The following is a 24,085-nucleotide window of genomic DNA, read 5'->3' on the forward strand; positions in this document are numbered from 1 at the left end:
ATTGCCATAAACAAAGTGCTGAAAACTGCCTGGCATCTAGCCATTGTTGAATAAGTGTTGAATGAATGAATGAATGATTGAATGAACAAATGGACGAATAAACAAATGAACAGATGAAATTAGGGCTTAAAAAAGTATAACAACTTTCTAAGGCCACAAAGAAGATGACCACTCTTAGGTCCACTTCCCCAGACCTGCAGGACCAGGCAGAGGCTGGGCGCAGGGTCCATAGACCTAGGGGAACACGGGATGCTGCAGAAGACACCCAAAAACTTAAAGACCCCAGGAACACCCCGCCCCACCCCTGTAGCTTAGTCCCCTCACTGCACAGTGGCTGTTTCCAAACTTGAAGGAACTTACTTTGTTCCGTGTCCCTAAAACAGCCTCCTGAGTACATATGTCATAGTGTTTTGCCATATCCACAGACCACCACTATTGTCACTTCACACTTTTCTTCAGATTGACTCGCTTATTTTATTTATTTAATTTTTTATCCTCACCTGAGGACATACTAATTGATTTTTAGAGAGGGAAAAGAGGAGAGAGAGAGAGAGAAACATCGATCAGTTGCCTCTCGCATGCACCCCAATCATGGACTGACCCTGTAACTCAGGTGTGTGCCCTGACTGGGAGTTGAGCATGTGACCTTTCAATTTATGGGACAGTGCTCCAACCAACTGAGCCACATTGGCCAGGGGTTGACTCGTTTTTTAAAAAAGTTTAAATAAAAACAACATAAAAACAAACAAAAAGATAAAAATAACCTTTATGTGTTTTGGAGAAGGAAACTTTATGTTGCTATAGAATGTAACATAAAAATACATATATATTCCTAGCTTGGTGTGGCTCAGTGGATTGTGTGCTGGCCTGAGAACTGAAAGGTCACGGGTTCAATGCCCAGTCAGGACACATGCCTGGGTTGCTGGCCAAGTCCCCAGTTGGGGCATGTGAGAATCTGGTGTTTCTCTCCCTTTCCCCCTCCCTTCCTCTCTCTAAAAATAAATAAATACAATCTTTTAAAAAATAAATATATAGATATTAACTTTTAAAATGTTTTAATTTTCAACTTGACAGAGTTTTACCTATAGTATCTTCCCCACGTATTTCTCACTAATTACAAAGGGAAAAATTATAGTGGGGTAACTGGCAGATACCACCCCCACCAAGAGGACAGAGTTTGCCGCACCAGAAACAGGGCAAACTGACATCAGGCACCTCCTGATATGAGGCACCAAGGACACAGCAATACTTCAGTGGTGTTCTTGCCCAAAGTGCAAGAACATCAGACAAATTCAATCAGAGGGATGTCCTCCACAATGGACTCTTCGAAAAGGTCAAGATCGAGAAAGACAAAGACAGGCTGATAGGCACTGTCCAGCCTAAAGGGAGCTAAAGAGACTAATTTCAATGTGTGATCCTGGGTTAGAAGCTGGACTGGAAAATAGAGTTCACTTTTGGGCCAATTGGTGAACTGTGAACATGGAATCTCAAATTCAGGTTCTGGGCCCTGGCCGGGTAGCTCAGTTGGTTAGAGCATCATCCCAATACGTCAAGTTTGTGGTCAAGGCACACACAAGAATCAATCAATCGATGTATAAATAAATGAAACAAGAAATCAATTTTTGTTTCTCTCTCCCTCCTTCTTCTTTTATCTCTAAAATCAGTTTAAAAAATTCAGATTCTAGAACTGTACCAATAATTGCTTCTCAGCCTTTTGGCTAAAATCAAGTGTAAAACTGTACCAATATTAAGCTTCTTGAATGTGATAACTGCACAGTAATTACATATGAATGACCTCGTTCCTAGGAGATACATAGTGAACTGTGTGTGTAAAGGATCGGGTAGTGATTGCATTAACTCGCAAATGGTTTGGGTGGTTACATATATTATACACAAAGACATATATACACATATAGGCAGAGAGAGAAATAACGCAAATGTGGCAAAATGTCAACATTTGGCAAATCTAGAGAAGTTCAGGGAGTTTGTTGCGCTCTTCTCACAACTCTTCTGTTACATTTTTTTCCAAATAAAAAGTTTTGAAAGATGTCCATCTGCGGAGAGTAAAAGCAGCAGCTCACATATCTCTGAGGGAGGGGCTCACACTTTGGGAAACTACTTGGTGCAATTTCTCCATCTCTTTCCCTTTCTTGGTCCTTACCTTCACAGGTTGGTCTCTCCGGAATAGGCTCTGCCTGCCTACTCATTTCCCTCTTAGATTCAGGACCCACGTGAGCATATTAAAGGTTCTGAAAAGTCCTGCAGCCACAAAAATGTCTTGAATGCTTTTTGTTGGGATGAGGGGCTATTGTTTATTGAGCCCCTACTATGTCCCTGTTGTGCTGAGAGCCTTAGGAGGTGGATGCTGCCATCGCACCCATTTCACAGATGAAGGAACTGAGACTCGAAGAGGCAAAGTCACTTATCCAAAGTTACTGGGAAGCAGAAAACAGGGATTAGACACCTCCCTTAGTTACCATAATATGCCTGCTTGGGGAGTCACTGCACAGTTATTGGGGACAATCTGGTGACTGAGAGCAAGCAGATCACTTGCTCGCTTTTTGATCTGGAACAAGTCACTTACTGATGCCACAGGGCTGATGACAATTAAATGAGCCAGTACACGGAAAGCACTTAGAAGCAGTGTCTCACAGAATGCCTGGGAGAAACAGAGACTCAGAGAGGTTAAATGACTTGGCCAAGGACACATAGGAAGGACACATAAGAGGGCAGGCTCAGGGTTTGAACTCAGGACTTGTAGCCCCCAGAGACCCAGCTATGATCCTGTGTCCTGCTGATCCTGATCTCTGGGTCTAGGTCACCCTCTGGTTCTGGTCCCCATTTGTCCCCATATCACAGCCCCCTTCCAGCTTTCCCTGCCCTAGTCAAAGCCTACACCCGTTTTCTTATCCTGGGGTGGCTCCCGTTAGCCCCCATGAGGATGGTAGACATTGCTCCTGGGCCCTTTGCTTGGATCTCCAGCTCCTATCCCACACCCACCCTCCATGGGGAAGCTGAGCACACCTTCCCGGCCACCAAGGGAGTCTTAACTACAGCTGAAGCTAGCCTGTCCACTCGCCAATCTAGGGGTTACCAGAATGTTCCTCAGGCTCACCCACCTGCCAAGTGAAACGGGCCACACTAAAGCCAGCATGGGAGATATTTATTCAGCAAAGAGAATAAAACAACAACACTGAAAACAACAGGGTCGGAATCCATTTCAGCCTAACCGATATTTTACACGATTGGATACGTTTGACTAAACTAATACATATGTATGGGGACTGGTGCATTTCCATTCAAACCAATGTAAATTACCTTTGACCAATATATTTTCCTGGAAATCAATGCATTTTAACATGAGATAATATTTATGAAATTGAATTTTTTATTGAAGCTAATGCAATTCTATTCTATTTTATGCATTTTTATTAAACTAATGCATTTTAAATTAATCCATTGTATATTAAGTACAACAGACATTGGTACTTACAGTAAAATAATATATGCCTGCTGAAATCAATAGAGTTTTAAAACTGGGTGTTTTCCATTTAACTGAGGGATGTTAAGAATATGCAGTCATGAGTTCAGGGCATGTGAATGTGAAATTGTATCTTTTTTCCCCCAAAATCATTATCACATAAAAGATCTTGTGCCTGAGGATATGGCCAGAGGCCCAAGGATTTAGAATTAATTCACTATTGTGACAGGCGACTCGATCAGACATCCTACTTGACCGACTTTTTGACCAAGTGGACTGGTGATTCTTAATCATGAGGTGTGACACCTGTCACTTGTCACTGCTAATAAAATACTGAAGTTTGCAAATAATCTACCTTGAAATGAAAGCTAATGTTTTGAATCAGTCAGAATCCTGCAGAAAAAGATGATCCACTCAAACTGACATTTTGAGAGGGGTTTAATAAGGAGACTATTTATTAAGGTGGGGGCAGGCTTAGAAAAAGCAGTGTTGCAGCCCCCTGGGGCTAGTAACCAGGGGGGCTGTTGCCATCTGGGCCTACTGGGACCTGCAGAGAGCAGCTGGCAGGGAGGGGTGCTGTGACCAACACAGAGCAACTTGGCGTCCCTCAGCAATCCCAACTTGATGGAGCTAGAGGAGTGAATACAAAGCCTCTCTACTCCCTCCTGAGCTCTTGCTGATACTTTCCAGTGTCCAAATCAACCAGAGGCAGAGGACGAGAAGCCTGTTGTTTCAGCCCTGGCGTGGCATAGGATAAGCTGGAGAAAGGTGAAGAAGGGTGAATTTGGACAGACAAATGGAATATACCAGCACACCGACTGAGTGCTCACTGTACACCAAGTGCTTTCTCATTTACATCTCACAACACCGTGTGAGGAAGGTACTGCTCGTTTCCAGCACGGGGAAATTGAGACTCGGAGAGATTAAGTGGGAGTGCTGGGGCTTGGACAGAGGTTCATCCAATTTTGTGGAGGAAGGGGACAGTTTTTGGGAAAGACCTTTCTCTTTAATAAAAGAAGACAAGGTTCTCTTTAGCCTCATCATACCCACTTCCTTGCTGCTTGTAACTGTGAATGAGGACCTGATGCCTGGATCTGTGGCAGCCATCTTGTGACTATGAGGAGAGTTGTCACCAACATACTGAGTAGAGTAGGGCAGAAAGAGCAAAGGAGTCTGCGTTCTGGTTGATATTATTGAGTCTCTAAACTAAGCCCAGAACGTCCTCCCTTCAGGCTTCCTGGTATTAACAGTAAACACTCTAGTTTTTTAAACCAACATTGGTTGAGTTTACTGTTACCTGTAGCTAGAAGCATTACTAACTGATACACCATTACAGATACATGGTTTTAATTTTTAATAATAAATATGCTATCTTTGTGAAAAACACAAAATCAAATAACAAATAACTGTTTAACCACTCCAACTCCACCAAACTGGTCAGTGGGATTTTTTTTTCCTTCAAGGCAAAATCCAGATGCACATGATTTTTAAGGCTGAATTCACAGACATATTTTATTACATTTTTATACAACTTTTTTCATCCTGCACATTTAGCTGGCCGAACAGCTCGAGCCTTGTTCCCTGTTGTTGAGGACCCCATTTGCAGCTCTCACAGGGCACAACGCTGCTGTTGCCACACTTCCTGTGAGGGAACCTTAAAAACCTGCTCTCTCCAACTCCGTCAGCCAGCTCTGAGTCTGTTCAGGGAAACTTCCAGGGTCCCCAGATCCAACCACAGAACTCCAGAAGCCTGGAGGGAGTTCAAGGCATTTCCTTAGAACTCTCGGTTGACAACAAGCATCTTCCTTCTGTGAGAGGAGAGATTTGTTTTAAATTTCCATCTTGCTCCTTTGTTTGAATATAAACTCAGAAGATTCTAGGGCCTCAAGGGTTTGAGAAATTTACTCCTTTCTTGAAGGATTTACAGTGATGACATTTCTTTTTTTTTTTTTTTTTTAATTATTATTTTTTTTAATATATTTATTGATTATGCTATTACAGTTGTCCCATTTCCCCCCCCACTCCACTCCATCCTGCCCATCCCCCTCCCTCCCACATTCCCCCCCTATAGTTCATGTCCATAGGTCATACTTATAAGTTCTTTGGCTTCTACATTTCCTACACTATTTTTACCCTCCCCCTGTCTATTTTCCACCTATCATCTATGCTACTTATTCTCTGTACCTTTCCCCCTCTCTCCCCCTCCCACTCCCTTAATGACAACCCTCATGTTCTAGTTGTTTGCCTAGTTTGCTCTCGTTTTTGTTTTATGTGTGGCCGTTAATAACTGTGAGTTTGCTGTCATTTTTACTGTTCCAATTTTTGATCTTCTTTTTCTTAGGTAACTCCCTTTAACATTTCATATAATAAGGGCTTGGTGATGATGAGCTTCTTTAACTTGACCTTATCTGAGAAGCACTTTATCTTCCCTTCCATTCTAAGTGATAGCTTTGCTGGATACAGTAATCTTGGATGTAGGTCCTTGCATTTAATCTTGGGTAATGTAATTATGATGTGCCTTGGTGTGTTCCTCCTTGGGTCCAGCTTCTTTGGGACTCTCTGAGCTTCCTGGACTTCCCGGAAGTCTATTTCCTTTGCCAGATTAGGGAAGTTCTCCTTCATTATTTGTTCAAATAAGTTTTCAATTTTTTGTTCTTCCTCTTCTCCTTCTGGCACCCCTATAATTCGGATGTGGGAACGTTTCAAGGCGTCCGGAAGGTTCCTAAGCCTCTCCTCATTTTTCCAAGTTCTTGTTTCTTCATTCTTTTCTGTTTGGATGTTTGTTTCTTCCTTCTGGTCCACACCATTGATTTGAGTCCCAGTTTCTTTCTCATCACTATTGGTTCCCTGTGCATTTTCCTTTGTTTCTCCTAGCATAGGCTTCATTTTTTCATCTGTTTTTCGAATAGATTCAACCAAGTCTGTGAGCATATTGATAACCAGTGCTTTGAACTGTGCATCCGATAGGTTGGCTATCTCTTCGTCGCTTAGTCGTATTTTTTCTGGAGCTTTGAAGTGTTCTGTCATTTGGGCCATTTTTTTTTTTTTTTTTTGTCTTGGCGCGTCTGTTACTTTAAGGGGCGGAGCCTTAGGTGTTCACCAGGGCGGGGTAACGCTGGTCGCTGAGCTGTGACGCTGTACGAGGGGGAGGGGCCGAGTGGGAGCAATGGCGCCCGCCTCACTCTCCTCCGGATTTCAATCCTTCACTCTGCTACCCACAATCAAACTGGGCCACTCTGGTGCTGGTTCCCGAGTAAGTGGGCCTGTGCACACTCTAGGCCCCTGTGGGTCTCTCCAACAACCTCTTCTGTGAGGCTGGGAGTCTCTCCTGCTGCCGCCCCAACCCCCAGGGGCGCTTTCAATCAGAGGTTTCAGGCTTTATTTCCTGGAGCTGGAGCCCTGGGTTACGCGGTCTGCTCCCCACCATTCGTCAGGTTTATCTGTGGGCAAATTTGGTGCCGCGGGGTGCTACCCGCTGCTCTGCCTGCCCCACTCTCCGCCACTCTGAGTCCGGCCCTCTCGGTTTATCTGCGCAGATGTGGGGCCGCAGGGTCTGTTAGTGCTCGGACTGTCTGCGCCATTTGTCCCACACTCCGCCAGTCTCAGTCCCGCCACAGCCACGCGAGTCCTCTCCACCCCGGTGCCCGTCTCCGCCCCTCCTACCAGTCTGGATGAATGGTTATTTTCTATTTTCTTGGTGTTGGTCCCCCTTGCTGTTCGATTCTCTGTCAGTTCTGGTTGTGCGAGGAGGCGCAGTGTGTCTACCTACGCCGCCATCTTGGTTCTCTCACATTTCTTAATTTCACTCACACACCCATTGCTTTAGCTCTGCCTAGCCTCGGTTTTCTTATCTTGAAAATGGGAGTGATGCCAGGACCTACCTCATAGGATTGTGAAAGGAGTTAAAATATGTGGAGTGACTGGACAGAGTACAGGCTCTTATGAATAGCAAAATTCTAGGCTCTTATGAATAGCAAACATAACGTCATTATTATCTCTGAGAGTCTAAATGTATCCACCCATATCACAGCCAGCTTCCTCAGTGCTGGCTGTCTTTACCATAATGTCTAAACTTTGGATGAGTATCTACTTTATGAATTTATCCATAGTACTGATTAGCCAAGGGAATTTGATGGAAGTTAAGAACTTGGGCATTAAAATCAGAGAAACCTGGGTTCAGATTCTGCCTCTGCGTCCCAGCTGTGTGATCTTCGGCAATTCACTTTGCTTCTCTGAGCCTTTCAGCTTCTTCTTTTGGACAATGGACTAATAATGGTTGCCTCATGGACTGGCTCGTGGAATTAATAAGTTTATACATGGAAAGCTCTGAACACAGGGCACTTAAGAGCATCTGCCATCTCTCTTTATAGCTATCATTTTTTTTGCTTGGTGTGCATGGAAATAAGTCTAAAGAGATAGATGCAAAGTTCTATAGTCTACGTGCTATTCTGTCTCTAGAGACAGATGGAGAGAGAAGGAAAGTGCAAGGAGGTTATTGGTTGAGTTGGAAGTTTCTTTTCCTAAATAAAACTGATCTCAAAGTTTATAGAAAATATAGCAGGGTTTCTTTATTAATATTTTAATATTGTTTCTAGATTCCAAGCTCTTTTTGGTCTGAGACCCAGCTAAAGAACCTTAGCACCCTGCACAGGGTCTGGTACAGAGCAAGTGACCAGTCAATGCTTATTGCTGTAAATTCATGCCTGGATTAGTCTCCTCAGGCTGCCATAACAAAATACCATAGACTGGGTGGCTTAAATAACAGACATTTATTTGCACCCAGTTCTGGAGGCTGAGTCCAAAATCAGGTTACCATCATGGCCAGGATCTGGTCGGGGCACTTTTCCTGGCTTGGAGGTAGAGGCAGAAATAGAAAGAGAGGTCTGGTGTCCCTTCTCCTAAGAGTATTAATTCCATCATGGGGGGTTCCACCCTCAAGACCTCATCTAAACCTAATTATCTTCCAAAGTCGCCATTTCAAATACCATTGCATTAGGAATTAGGGCGTCAACATATGAATTGGGGGTGGGGGACACAACTCAGTCCATAGCAGTTCCCTAAAAGTTTGTACCTCAGCTGCAAAGTACACCAAACCTCAAGATGAGAAGAGTGTATAAGAATCCTTGGAGAAGGATGGGGAGTAAAAAGGAGTTTAGTGTGGGCATTACAGGAAATCACAGGCCGTCCGCCCACTCTCTTGGCTTCCACTAGCGGGTGGTATACTGGCAAAGAGTTCGGGAGCTAGGGTTCATGGTTTGGATCCACTTCTGTGACATCTTGGGCAAGTGTCTTACCCTCTATGGGTGTGAATCTGTCTGTTAGTAAAATTAGGACTGTAGGAAATGGTGGTGCACGGCCTCCCTGGTGAAAGGAGTCTCTTGGTTCTCTTTTAGCTAGCTTATGCCCTAGTGGCTTGACCCCCCAACACCACTCTGCCCAGCTGTAGAGTTGGGCATGCAGTCTGGGCCTGGTCTAGCAGAGAGTCAGGGGGATTGGTTCTGGCATAGGCATATGCTCTGACCTGGACCCATAAGAATCTTCTGCAGGATTTCTGATGGAACATCCCGGAAGAGGCCCTCTCTTTTCCCTGAGGATGTTAAGAAGGAAGGATGGAAGTACAGGCTGCTGGCATCCAGAGGAGAGAAGTCTGACCTAGAACGAAACCAACACAGAAGAAATCAGAGCCTGAGGAGGAGAATAATAAAGCCTAAAATTCAACCTCAGAGACTTCAGCTATGTCTGAAGCTCATAACATCATTAAACTTCCCAGCTAAATAAGCTGATGAACAATTTTTCATTTAAGCCAATTTGAGTTGTTTCTGATCATTGCAACCAGAAGCATGTGACTAATTCAAATGCATTGGAAAGAACTGTTGACATTAAACAAATAAACAACCAGATATTTCTCCAGCAAAATGGGTTTATTCCGAACAACAAAAAATTGCATTAGACATGTAGACACACAAGTACACAAACAAAGACCAGTCTTTTCATGAACTTGGGAGCAGTTGTCAACCAGGAGTCTATCGGAGGAAACGGAACTTTGCAACTATGGCGAATTCTCATTGGCCGAATCACGGTGGCCTCCCACTGGCTGAGCTGTTACTGGGCTAAGGGGAATCCCTTCTTCCTCTCTTTGAAGTGGTGAAGTAGGGTCACTTCCTGTGGGGGACTCGAGGGGCGGTCTCTTGCTATGGGGGTCAGTAGGGTGTGCCGACCGACCTGGGGTAAGAGTTCTCTAGCCTCCTACAGCCATTTTAAAGGAGGTTTCTGTTTATGAATGTTCTCAGAGCTACCTCAGTGTTTCTCACCTGGGCAGCTGCCACCCGAGTCTCTTGGGTGGGAATGTCTGCGCCATACTTGACTGCAGTCTTCCAGAGCCTGAGGGTGTGTCTGAATCTCTAGATAACTAATCAAAGAATGATCCCCCTCTGGACCCTCAGGACTCTTCTGTACAGTGGAGGAGCTACTCTTACCTTCCTGGAGGGGACACAGTGGTGCTGTCCCAGTATCCTTTTCCGTCTTCCGGGTCCCATTTTGCTCAGGTTCCAGCACCATTGCCCCTGCCCCACAGGTCCACTTGGCTCAGGGGGAGCTGAGCCCCTCCCTCAGCTACTCAGTCCGGAAGGGGCATGTGACTCAATTCCGCCCAATGAGATGTGAGGTAAAACCTGCTGGGCGGGGCTTCTGGCCCAAGTGTCCCGAACCGAACCCGGGAGGAAACTTCCTGTGAACTTCGCAGGTGGCCGACAGGCGGCGCCATCTTGCTTTGCCCTGTGGCGCAAACCCTGAGGACGATGCTTTGAGGCCCACAGGGCAAGGAGCTGGAAAGTGCCAGCACCTGGACTTGAACTCCCCCCGATCACCCACCTGGAGGTCTCCACCTCTGCACTCCCTGGTATGTGAGATAACATTGCCTCTTTCAACCAATTTTCAGTCAAGACTCGCACTCAAAAACCACCTTGAGTAATACACTCCCACTTTATAGATGAAAGAAGTAATTTCAGAGCAGGGAAGAGGCTTTCTCTGATATATTGTCGGGATTATTTTGGTTGCAGTGACAGAAACCTAACTCAAACAGCTTGAGAACAGAAAAAGGAATTTATAGACTCAAGTACATTCAGAGTGCCGGAGTAGACAAATGTCTTTCAGCTGCTGAATGGATAAACAGGTACAATCCTACAGTGTAGTATTACTAGTCAGCAATAAAAAAGGAACTAATTACTGACATACCAGCAACATGTGTGAACCTCGAATGCATTATGCGAAGTGAAAATTCAGATTCAGGAAGGCCGTATACTGTGGGGGTTCATTTATATTTACATTCTGGAAAAGACAAAATTTTGCCAACAGGAAACAGATCACTGGTTGCCAGGGGATTGAGGGGCAGTGAGGGGGGGAGCAAGGAGGTGGAGGACACAGCAAATGCAAAGGATAATGGGGGATTTGAGGGCTGAGGATAGAACTGTTCTGGATCTTGGTCGTGGTGCAGGTTAAACAACCGTGTCTTTGTCAGAATTCATAGAAACACACAGTAAAAAGGGTGAATTTTGCAACTCAAAAATAAAATGAAGAGTTCTGAGGTAGGATGGGGAGTTACTGCTTAATGTGTACACAGTTTCCATTTGGGGTGATGAAGAGTCTTGGAAATAGTGGTGATAGTTGCACAACTTTGTGACTGTAATGCCGATGAATTGTGCATTTAGAAGTGGTTAAAGTGGCATTTTATGTTAAGTATATTTTACCACCATTTTTAAAGTTAAAAAAAAGGGGAATCTAGGGTAGCTTTTGAAAGGTTTTCTTAGGCTCCGCCGAGGAAGAAATGCCGATCAGCCACAAAATTAGGCAGTACAGAGCTTTATGGGGGTTTGCGCACCCGGGCGAGGTCCCCCTGTCCGCAGAGCAGGGCCGGGGAAGTCGTGCCCAAGCAGGGAATATGGCGGGGTTTTATGCACCAAATTCTGGTTGGCTTTCTTCGTGGGGGCTCGGGATTGGTCTCCTGGAACAAAGGGGCAATCTATCGTTGGTGGTTCCCTGGTTTGACGTCAGCCGTCTCTTCCAGGTTGTAGTTTGGCTGCCATTTTGTCCTACCCCGCACATCCTGACATTCCGACCTCTTTGATAGGATAAGGGGCGCTGTGTATCTGGCCACTTCCTGCTGTCCAGGAGGTTAGAGGGGAGGGGCTAGAGGTCGACTGTTTTAGATGGATGACCACGGGCAGCGGGGGTGGGATGGGAAGCTACGGTTGGGGTAGAAGTGTCCAATACTTGTGGCCTAGTAGTTGGAGAACATCACTTCCTAGAAGCGGGATAGGGCAGGAGGATATGACAAGGAATGAATGGGAAAAGGGAAAGCCATCCAGACTGCAGTTAAGCAGAGGGGTTCACCACGGGTGAGATGGGGTCCCGTCAACCCCATCTTGATCTTGGAAGGAGTAAGAGGTCCTGAAAAAGATGGTAAAACAGAGTAGGTAGCCCCCCGTGTCCACCAGGAAAGGGATGGACTTACCCACTACCTGCAGCATTACCCTGGGCTCTGCAAGGTTGATGGGGGTCTTTGAGTCCGGGCTGCTTCAGTCATTTAGGAGTCTGAGAAGTTCCGGTGCGGCCAGGGAAGAGTCCGCACCTTGATCGGCTGGTCCCCCACATGGAGGCACCGGGGGCGAGCCTCTAAGAGGACAGGCATCCCTCCAGTGGCCAAGCTGTAGGCACTTGGGACAGGGCTTCGTTGGTGGCCGAGGTTGAGGACACTGGCGGGCCCAGTGTCCTTCTTTGCCTCACTCGAAACAGGCCCCTGGTGGGGCGTTTTTTGGCTGGGACTTAGGCTTCACCCCCATGCTGGTATTTGCGGCCCAGCCGCAGGGCCGCTAGCATGGCTTGGGTCTGCAGGGCCACCTTTTGCTGTACACATGCCTGGTGGGCAGCCTCAGCCTCTGCTTCCCAATTATTGAAAACCTTAAATACCATATTTACCAGATCTCGGATGGGGGTTTGGGGGCCATCCTCGGCCTTTTTTAATTGTCTTCTAACATCTGGGGCCAACTGAGAGATAAAGTAAGTAGCCAAGACAGTGGCCCCAGCGTTAGAAGCCGGGTCAAGGTGGGTATGGAGCATCATTGCCTTGGTTAGTCTGTTGAGAAATAGGGCCGGATTTTCTCCAGGGCCTTGGGTGACTTCTCTAAGTTTATCATAATTGACTGCTTGAGATGAAGGGCAAGGGGAAGGCAGAGCCCTCCTTTTGGGAATTACAGTTGTTAGAGGTGGAAAGAGCCTGAGTGTTTGTCAGTTGAAGAGAGGTCAGTTAGTGAGAAGGGGACATGGATCTGAACAACACCTTCTGCTCCTGCCACTTCCCGGAGGGGACAAATACGGGAGTCTAGGGGCTCTAGATTCAGGCGAGGGCGAGAGCGGGTGTGTGAGCTGAGGGTGTGTGAGCTGACTGGGGAGGAAAGGTCTTCAGAGGGAGGGGAAGTATCCAGCTAAGAGGGGAGGGCTGGGGCTGGAGTAGCTGTCAGTGGGAGCTGATAAGGAGGAGGAGGAGGAGAAGCAAGATCTTCAGGGGAATCAGTAAAGGAGGAAGGGGGTTCTGGGGCAGTTGGCTTAGGAGGCCATACGTGTCAGAGTTCCCTCGGGCCAGGAGAACCTGAGCTGTGGAGCATTGGGCACACAGATCAGGGCGGGAGTGCAAGGCCCAAAAGCCCTGAATGTATGGAATCTCAGACCATTTGCCAGTCCGTCTGCAAAAATTATCTAGGTCAGTAAGGGTAACGAAATCGAAAGTACCTTCAGGAGTCCAGGTTTCGCGATTATTGAGCTGATACAACGGCCAGGCTGCAGTGGATAGAAAAATCAACCGTTTTCACTTGAGGCCAGGATCAATAGCTGGCAAATTTTTCAGGAGGCACCCTAGAGGTGACTTAGGGTCTGGTTTGGACTCCTGCTCCCCCACCCCATTCCTGGTCCCACAAGGATTAGCAAGTGAGAATTGGCGTCCCTCAACCCAAGTTGCTGATCCGGTCTGGTAAAAATGAGGATCTAGGCCCAGGGACGTCTCCTCCGGTGCCTAGAGCCTCTAAGCAGAGGGAGAGCAGCCTCTCCCGGAAGGGTCACCCTGACGCAGCGCTGCAATTTGGTGTGAAAGCAGCCTCTCCCAGCAGACGGGGGCCCGGAATCAGTGTTCGGGGACCAGAAACGTAAAGGCAACGGCACTTACCCTGGTTCTTAGTCTGGACTGGTGGGGTGGCCGCGAGGCCTCCTTGGGGAGTAGGGAGAGGAGTGGTCTTCAGCAGACAACAACTCCTTCTGGGTTTCGGCACCAAATGAAAGGTTTTCTTAGGCTCCGTCGAGGAAGAAATGCCAATCAGCCACAAAATTAGGCAGTACAGAGCTTTATGGGGGTTTGTGCACCCAGGCGAGGTTCCCTGGTCCACAGAGCAGGGCCGGGGAATTCTCGACCAAGCAGGGAATATGGCGAGGTTTTATGCACCAAATTCTGGTTGGCTCTCTTTGTGGGGGCTAGGGATTGGTCTCCTGGAACAAAGTGGCAATCTATCGTTGGTGGTTCCCTGGTTTGACGTCAGCCGTCTCTTCCAGGTTGTAGTTCGGCTGCCATTTTGTCCTACCCCGCCCATCCTGACAGATTTCAGGTATGGCTGGATCCAGGATTCTCTCCATCTCTCAGGCGCTTTTCCCCCTCCCACTTTGGCTTTATTCTCAGCAGGCTCTCCCCAAGTGTGACAAAAATGGCCTTGGGCAGTTCCAGGTATACCCTCTCCCAGCTTAGCAGCAGGAGCATGAGGGAAGCGCTTCTTTCCCAATACTTCCTGAAGGTTCCACAGTTGAATCTCATTGGCTTGCCTTGGGTCATGAGCTTGCCCCTCAACCAATCATTGGGGTCAAGGAGTTGCAATGATCTGATTGGCCACACCTGGATCATATGCCCACTACCAGATCTGGGGGAAGTAGCCCTACTCAAACCCCTCAGAGGGAGAGTGGGGAAGGGAAGGATCTCAAAACCAAGTTAAATGTTGAATGGCCCAGCCCCAATTCTCTGCCCGACATTTATGCAGGCTGTGCCATTCCGTCCTTACATTTTCTACAGCAAACCCACGTAGGTACAACACACACTCATCATTTCATCCCTGGGTTTGCATAAAAACCCACATCCACGAAGTAGCAACTGCAATGTTTTTCAGTCACACAGCAAAGATATTTAAAAATATCACCCATATGTGTTTTAAATACAGGCAAATAGCTGGCAAGGCAGCCGGCTTCACACCCGCGTGCCATTCTGAGTTATAATCTTCTCACTTCCAATTCTCGAAATCACACGTTGAAGGCCAGACGAGCCCAGAACACAGCTAAGGCTGTGTGCTTCTACACAGAGTCTTTCTGATCCGAAAAGCCCAGCTTTCTTTTCTGGTAGAGGAAACAGCTATTGATCCTGGGAAGGAATTTAAGGGCTCCTGGGCCTGAGCTGAATAATTTGCCCTCTGCTGAGAATACATAATTAAAGCTAGGACATTTTTAGTGAAGTCTGAGGAAGTTTCAACCTCCTTCATGATACTGTCTTTCCATTCCAGTGCTCTCACTTCTGCCTGCCCACAGTGTCACTTAACTGGTATTAAAGACTTTTAAATCCAACCTTGCTTACATGTAATCTTATAACTTGAGACTCTTCACATTTTTCCATCTTTTAGAGTTATACTTCCCTTTAATATCCAAAATAATCCCCTTCTGCTATGAGTAACATGATTCCAATTCAAAGTGGCTAAAATGATAACGGATTACCTTACAAAAGAAGTGCAAAAGTAGGTGAGTCTGAGTTTGGTGTAATCAGTGGCTATATGACATCAACTCTCTACTCCTGCCACCCTCTGTGTGGCCTTTACCCTCAGCCTGCTTCTCCTCATGGCTCCCTAATGGCTGCTCCTGCACCAGATATCACATCTAGGCACAGAAAAGTCCACAGAAGCACTTCAGCAGATTTTCTAGGGAAGATTTCATTGGCCACAACATAGTCACATATTCACTCTGAGGCAATAATCAGCAAGGGCAATGGGAGGAGGAGCACCAAGAAGAGGAGGAAGTATCACTAGTCTTGTTCCAAAAGCTCTGGAATATGAAAGTTTTTATTTTCAAGTTTGTGGGAAACTCATTTGGTTACAAAATCTTCCCAGGACTGTGCAATGTATAGACTTAAAAAAGAAAAACTCTTAATGTGAACATTTTGCAGCAGAAATAGCAACATACTGGGCCACATAGTCCTGGCCAGGCCTCCCATATAATATAAGGTATATGGTATTCTAAAAATCTGAGTCAATCTCAAATCCAAAATACATTTGGTTCCAAGGAGTTTGGATAAAGTGGGTTATGAAGTTTGATTGTTATCATCTTCTCCATTTTATAGATAAGTAAACTGAGACTTGGGTAAGTTCAGTACCATGCCCAAGTTTATATAGTGAGTGTGGCCTGGATTTAAACTTGGGACATCTAATGTCAAAGCCAAGGCCATCACTCAACATATCCCTTTATTCCTTTCCATTTACATGTACAATTTTTGCCATAGTTATATACCGTATATTATTATTTACTTAATTTTTTTCTCTAACCTGGCTCACTTTTTAAATGTTTTGTAAAAGAAACTTTCTATCACTACTCTAAATGGAAAACTGATACCAATTAGCACCACCACCAGCAGTGCATGAAGGTTTCAGTTGCTCCACATTCTTGTAAACACTTGGTATTATCAGGCTTTAAAATTTTGGCCAATCTGGCTCTTGCTGAGTAATTTAGTTGGTTATGGCATCACCCAGATATGCCAAGGTTGTGGGTTCAATGTCCGGTCAGGGTACTTATAAGAAGAAACCAATGAATACATAAATAAGTGTACCAACAAATCGATGTTTCTCTCTCTCAGAATAAATAAAAAATAATAGTAACATGTTGGCCAATCTGATGAATGTGAAATAGTATCACATTTTAGTTTTAATTTGAATTTTTCCTAACTGCTATTGAGACCGAGCAGCTTTTCAGGTATTTATTGGCCATTTTTGTGTTGTCTTCTGTGAACTGCCTATTTGGGGCTGTCATATGGAGCTTTGGAAAGGGATCTTTGCAGGCAGGGCCACTCTTGGGATATTTAAGTCTTTGTTTCTTCTGAAGCACCAACTTGCCAAAGAAGTTGGCATTCAAGGCCTTACCAGAGAGGAGAAGCAGGGTGAGAGTTAGGGGAAGGCCAAGACAAAGGAAATGGGATTCTTCTCTATTTCTCTCAGCTCCTTAAAAGCAAGCGTTGAATGATGGACCTCATGACAGTTCCTAGTTCTGAAGGACTCACAGTTTTCAGAATTTGGATCTTCATACCACCAGTGTGGGTGAAGAAGGGAGCAGCACTCCCCTTGAGGTAGGTGACTTGCTCAAGGCCACATAGCATCATGACTGTGGCTGGGGTGCAAGACTGGCTGAGACCCCAGAACCAGTGGTGGAGGCCAAGACGAAGACTGCTTAGAGGCCAGGGAACCTCACTCATGGGCCAACATGGGTCCCTTCAGGGCAGTTGGATGTCCTAAGGGAACCAAGGCCTGATTTCAGGGAGCTCATGGTCTTAGGTCAGGGGTCACAGAGGCTGAGAGTAAAAAGCCCCATGGCATCGAGGCTGGGAGTGTGTGTGTGTGTGTGGGGGGTGGGATAAGGTTGGTGAAAGCACAGGATGCGCTCAGGTAGGGGTGCAGGGTCCACCTGCCAGTGGGACAGCACTAGATCCACCTGCTGCAGTAACTGATAGGTCCTCAGTGCACAGTGGCTCAACACGAGAGACGTGTGTTTTGCAGCCATGGGACAGTCTTTGGCAGGTATTCCTGGGTGACGGAGGCTGTCCTCTGTGTGTGATCCAGGAAGCTAGCTCCTCCCTACCCTTGTGTCTTGCATCCTCCTTCTGAGACCGGTGGGCTAGCCCCAGCATGTTCTTTCCATAACAAAGGCAATAATAGTGAAAGAAGGCAAGTGGAAACACATATCTTGAGATGTAGGCTCAGAACTGGCACACCAACACTTCCACCTCATTCTATTGGCCAAAGCAGGTCGTACAGTGAAACCCAAGGTCCAATGGCAGGAACGTATGCCCCGCCCACAGTGGGAAGGTCACTGCAAAATCACATGGCACTGAACATGAATAGAGGGAAGGGTGAAGAATTGGGGCCAATGACACCACTGACCACAGGTAGATATTATTCTTCTCATTTTCCAGAGGAGGCTGCTGATGTCAGAGAGGTTAAGCCTCTGGATCTAAGCCACACAGCCAGACAGCCACAGATTTAGAATTTGAGCCCCATAGTTGTTGAGACCCCAAGTCCAGGCTTCTGCACCACAAATACCATGTGACATCAAAACATGGCTCCCTTCTGGCTGGCATCATCATGCAACTATTTCCCAGTGATTGACTTCTAAATAAAATGTGGCACACACAATTTCCTGCACCTAATCTCTGTTTTACATTCGTCTCTTGTCTGGGCCGCCATCTGTCCCCCCATGCTGCAGTGATGCTTCAGCAGTGGGGCGAGGCCTCACCAGCCAAGTTCCCTCCACCTTCCTGCCACTGAGCAACCTCCAGCAGATGCAGGTTTTCTGACACAGGCTCCCATGATTAGCAGATGCTCTTTAATTAGTGTTATTTTCATTGCAGTTGTTGCTTCCCTGAGATAATCTTCATTCCATAGCCCTCCGGGATATACAAGTTGCTTATGTGCCATTTGCCTCCCTGGGGATTAGGAGGAAGAGTGGGACTTTTGGAAAGTCTCATGGTAGGGGACCTGCCCTCTAAAATCAGAGTTTTGCCCTAGGGCTTAAGTTTTTTCCAGACTTAGGAGAGGCCAGGAGTCAGAGCTGATAGAACAGAGGTCAATAGAGCAGGGAATGGGAGAAATCCAGAGGACTCAGAATTAGCCTGCCTGGGTTTTAATCCACTCTCTGGCTCTGTGAGGCTGGGCAAGTGATAGCATCCCTGTGCCTCATCTGTAAACTGGGAATACTAATAGTGCCTACTTCATGGGTTTGTTGTGGTGTTAAATGAGATAATTCTTAGTGCCTAAAACTAATTAAATTATAACTAATTATAATAAAATAATTATTATATTGGGCTCTGTAGGGTCATCTGTCACCCACTGCTCCAGGAATCCCTTGTTCCCCGTGGACAGACTGATCCCAGCAGCCAGCATTTATAGAGCACTCCCTGACACCAGGCTGTGTGCACGCGTCATCTCGTTTCATTCTCACCTGAACACTGAGCTCCCCATCGTACAGATGGGGTTCAGAGATGTGGAGTGGCTTGCCCAAGGTCATGTGTATAAAGTGGCAGAGCCAGGACTTAATCCGAATTTAAATTGGGGTCCCTCTGACTCCAACCCTGCTTCTTGCTGCCCCCTAAACTTAGTTTGAGTGAAATGGAGTTAGAAGTAACCGGCTTTGCTTCCATAATGTTGTTGGCTTCTTCCAACTACCTCGCTGAGGGCTTCACCCCATTTTAAAGTTGATGAAACAAGTTCAGGGGTGTGGAGTGACTTGCCCAAGGACACAGATCTAGGGATGGGAGCCAGGATCTGAACCCTAATTTGAGCCCAGTTCTGACTTCAGACTCATCTAGGCTGTCCGTCCCTGAGATACACAACTGATTTTTGTGCTTCCTCCAAACACCTGCTCGAGAATTTTAAACCCACTTTGCAGCTGAGCATTCTGAGGCACGGTAGAGAAGCCAGCAAGTGGCAGAGCCTGTGATTCAAACCCATGCCTCTGGACCCAATACTCTTTTTCCTGCTTTTGGTCAGGAAATTGCTGCCCAGGGAAGGGGATAGGAGGAGAAAAGGAACCCTAAAGGGCCAGGGGGTGCCCCAAAGTCTAGCTTTTGGCTCACTCACTCATTGTCAGCCATCCTGGGGGCTGTCCAGAGCCCTCACCCAAGTCCCAGGGGCACTCAGGCTTGGAGGTGTGTTGGCATATACACCAAGTGTCCACCAGGTGGGGCTTTTGCCTCACTGCCCCACCCTGGTAAGGTAAAACCAGGCACATCCTCTCTCTCTCTCTCTCTCTCTCTCTTACACACACACACACGTATCTGCATAGTATGCTCACCCAAGTGCACACACGGGCTGTGCAAATATGTGTATGAGCACATAGCTGTGTCCAAGAGAATCTGTTTATGTCTTGTGTGCAAATGTTCATGAATAGATGTGTGTACTGGCCTGCAGGTGTGTATGTGCATGTGCAAACATGTACACATGTGAATGTACAGAGGGGTATAGGCAAACAATGGGAGTGCAGATGTGTAAGTATGCAGGTGTGCACACATGTGCAAATATGTATGTGTGAGTGTATACAAAAAGGGGTACAGCACAGAGGTGATAGGTCTCCCCAGCCTGAGGTCCTGAGGATAGAGTTTCCTTCCTCGGCTGTTTGGAGGCAGGGGGCTGGGACAGAAGGCCTCCCAGGGTTTCTGATGCCTGGCACATTTGCCAAAGACCCTGATGGACGCCAAGGATTTAGAGCGAGAAGGCTCATGGGAGAAGGGCTACATTTGCTGCCTGGGTCGGGAATGCTTTAACAATGGTGGGGGGACTTTGCTCCCCTGACCCTGAGTTCTTAGTCCACAGAGATTTCTGTGGTTGGAGGACTGGAGACCCAGCCTTCAAAGGACAGCATCTAGAATCTTCACCCTGTCTCCCAGAGCTCTGGAGAGTGTGGTTGGAGACTGTGGGTACAAGGAGTGTCGGCTTAGGGTCCTCTGACTAAGCCCCTCACAGCTTGGAAATGAATTTAAAGCCCTGTGGAGTTAGAGGCAGTTGAAAAAGGGAAGGGGATGGCGTGCAGAGTTAAGAACTTGAGCCCTGGCATCAAACAGAACAGGACTTGACCTCCAGCTTTGTTGCTTACAGGCTAGGTGACCTTGGGCAAGTCACTTACCCTCTCTGAGACCCCATTTCCTCAGCTATTCAAGGGAGGAAATGCTTACATCCAAGTGCTGTTAGGAGGAGGAAATTAGATAATGGGCAGAGCAAGCCCAGCTTGTGGAGAGCAGGCCACAAACTATAGCATTATTATTATTTTTCTGTCCTTTGGGGGCCAACTGAATCATCTTTTGGTTTCTGGAAACCAAGAGCTGAGGAATCAGAAGCTCTAAGAAGGCTGTAGAGAGTGGTAACTCGGGGACTGGTTGCCAGGGTGGCAAACACAGCCCCCACGGCTCTGATTTGTCAGAATGGCATCTTCTGGGAGTACCCTCATTCTCTTCCTTCCTGCCCTGAGCAGACAGCAGGAAAAGCTAAAGCTGGGGTCAAGGCTTTTGCAGCAGGACTACCAAACAGTGCATGCTTTCCCACACAGCTTCCTAAACATGCTCAGCCGTTGGCCTGTTGAGGGAACTTGGGAGCTATTCTGTCTCTCTGAGCCTCAGTTAGCTTGTCTGTAAAATGGACACAGCTGTGACAGATGTGAGATTTGAGGAGAATGTTGGTGAGGCTCCTGGTGCATAGTAGGGAAGCATTATGACAATAGTGATGGCAAAATGATTGGACAGGGACAAAAAGAAAAGTGTAAGTGCTCGTATTCACGTCTCCCCATCTTACCACAGGAGGAAAAGAATTCCTTCTTTTCTTGTTTGGTTATCCAGTGGTGTTTTATCAACTAGACACAATGGGAGAACCTCAGATTTGAAGAAGAAATGGGAGGGAGGATGCAGAAGTAGAGAAAGAGGAGAAAAGTCTGGGGAAAAGGCAGAGAAACTGAGAGTGAGTGATGAGTGAGAGAAGATGGATGAGCAGTTTGAGAGGAGAGAAATTAAAAATAGAAACTGGAGCGGTGCTTTAATGAAGGAGACTTTGGGGAAAGAAAGAAGCAAAAAGGATTTTAAGGCATTGAGTCCTCCATGCCCTGCCCCTTAGGAAAACCTGCAGTAACAGTCTGCACTCTTCATTGAGGTCCAGTTTGTGGAGTTTTATTTAGGTTGGTGGGTGGGAGGTGCTGGAGGGCTTGGTGGTTCTGAGAGCACATAGTCCTGGGAGCTGATGGAGGAATGGGCATAAATCCAGAATGGCCACTCAGGCCAAATGTGTGGCATGTGGAAGAGATGGAGATGTCTCTGCCTCTGAACGGGTGCTCTGAATTCCATGGTGGTTGTTTCTGAGGATTTAGGTCGCTGTCTGGTTTGCACACTTGGCTGCGAAAATGAGGATGCAGAACCAAAAGGCAGGTTCTTGTCCTGGGGCCAATTTCTTAGGGGCTCAGCAGGGCTGTGTGGTGAAGAAGAGCCTGTGCCAGTGTGGAGCGGAGTTCTAGAAACTCTAATTAGCTAATGTTTCTAAACCTCCTGGAAGCTGTCATGTGCTAAGTGGTATTTCATACCAGGGATGCTCAAGAAAATTCAGTCCTGGTCTGGCTATTGATCTAGCTCTGAAAGGGACCCTGGGCCATTACACGACCAGAGCTGTTAGGATGACTTTTCAATAAACAGACATGTAAGATCAGCTTAATAAGGATATAATTTTTAGTTCAGATGTTCTCTGCTGTTGGAATAGAAAGGAATGTGTTGAGTTTCTTTTCTTCAAATCCATGGCGTGCAGGCATCTGTACCTAGAGTTGATTGTTACATATGGTGTGAGGGCAGGGATCTAATTGTACTTTTTCCCATATGCACAGCTAGTTGGCCCAGCACCAGAGTGAAAATAAAGCCTGTCCTTTCCCCACTCGTTTATAATGCCAGCTGTGACATCTATTTGTGTGAGTCTGTTCTATACTTGTGTGCTTCTAGGCTTTTAATTTTGTCCCCTGGTCCTATTTGGCTGTCCTTCCACCTCACTGTCTTTATTATTATTACTTTATATAATTTTATAATTCTTCACACTTCCCTGGCTATTCTTAGACCTTGCACTGCCATAAGAAATTTAATATGGGCTTGTCAAGTTATGTGGAAAACCTTGGGATTTTGATTGGAATAGTCTTAAATTTTTGGATTAATTTGGAGAGAAAGGACATCTTCACCACACTATATCTTCTAGACCGTGAAATGCAATATCTCTGTTTAGTTAGAGCTTTTATAGACATCTCAGATGGATGTGCTGTTCTATGCTATGTGTATCAGCCAAGAGCCCAGGAGAAAATAGGCCCCCCACCCCAACCAGATGACAGAAGTAATTTGTGTTCATAAAAGAAATTAAGATGATGTGTGGGAATTACAAGAGATCTCTAAGCTCATTTTTCAGGACTAATGTCTGTTTACCATTTGATATATTGTTTTCCTTAACTTTTTCCTAACTACCACATTTTAAGCAAAGATGGGATTATTTCATAATACTGTTTTGTAACCTGCTTATGTTCATTTAGCACACATCCTAGATATCTCTTCACTTCAACACAGAGAAATAGCCCTCATCTTTCTTAATAGTTGAGTAATACTCTGTAGTGGGTGTATTGGTCAGGGTTCCAATAGGTACACTCAGCTAGGAGGAGTGTACACTATTTACAGATGGTGTGGGCAGGAGAGTGTTAAGGCCCCCGGATGCTAGCAAGAGGAGGAAGCTATTTTCACCCCAGATAGGAAGAGATGGGGGGAGGGAGCAGTAGTGGGGACCAGTGAGAACAGGACAGCTTGAAAGGGGCTGTGGCTGGCTATAAAAGGACCCAGGGACATCCAAAACTACAGTGAAGTAGAGAGGGAGCTGGGGAATAAATACTCCGACCTTTTTCTCCTCCTGCTTTATCTTCTACTAGGGTCAAACCCAAATGGAAGCAAGGGAGCCTGGGAAATATAGTTCCCAGAGGTCAGCTTCTGGGGAATGGGGGACGCTAACCAGGGCAGAGTGAATGGGGAGGGAGAGCAAAAGGAGAATAATCAGCACAGTAGGAACGCACGATTGTGTGTCTAACTGGTCTCCGACATTGGGAGGGAATCAGGCAGAAGGAGCCCGCCCTCTTGTCTTGCTCCTCTTCAGTGAGACTGGTCGTTGAGTGTTGGCCTGTGGTTAAGGCTGCAGGCCTTGCTTTCTAGGCATCTGCCTTTCCACTCATTCTTCCTCCCAATTAGAGGCAGGGCATTCTCAAGTACAATGAGCCTCATCCCTGATGTGAGTGAACCCAGGCATTCGTCCTGGTTTTGCTCGTTCGCAGCCATGTGACCATGAGCCAGCCACTTCTCTTAGGGCCTCAGTCTCTACATCTGTAATATGGGAATGCAGACCTGTTCTTTGTGAGGCCAGTAATCATGATGACTACTAGATAAAGCAGTTATCATAGGGCTTTACATAGATTAACTCATTGAAATCTAATCACTTTGTGCAATTATTATCACCACTGTACATACGAGGAATATAAGGTAGAGAGAGGTAAATAAACAAACAAACAAAACAAACCCCCGCCCCCCCCCCCCCCAACAACTTGTGCAAGCTTACAGAGCTAGTAGGTGGCAGAGCTAGAATTGCATCGAAACAGTCTGGCTCCAGAGTCGGGCTCCTAACTACTATGTTTAGCTAATTTATTTGTAAAGCATCCAACAGCTAGTAGGTGCTTAATAAGGGTAGTGGTTGACAACATTGTGTCAGGTGTTTCGCACATAAGGAACTG

At 46.4% G+C, this 24,085-nt stretch overlaps 1 protein-coding gene across 1 annotated transcript in view; it reads right to left on the bottom strand.

Annotated features, from left to right (window-relative positions):
- Nucleotides 1-6,682: 6,682 nt before the first annotated feature.
- PHETA1 (PH domain containing endocytic trafficking adaptor 1) overlaps nucleotides 6,683-24,085 on the bottom strand; it is a 256,756-nt gene continuing 239,353 nt past the window's right edge. The window contains exon 6 of the transcript XR_008427354.2: nucleotides 6,683-6,692. The gene's annotated coding sequence lies outside the window, so the exon portion shown is untranslated. The remainder of the gene's footprint in view (nucleotides 6,693-24,085) is intronic.

The sequence above is a fragment of the Desmodus rotundus genome, chromosome 7 (genome assembly GCF_022682495.2).
Source record: "Desmodus rotundus isolate HL8 chromosome 7, HLdesRot8A.1, whole genome shotgun sequence".
NCBI lineage: Eukaryota > Metazoa > Chordata > Mammalia > Chiroptera > Phyllostomidae > Desmodus > Desmodus rotundus.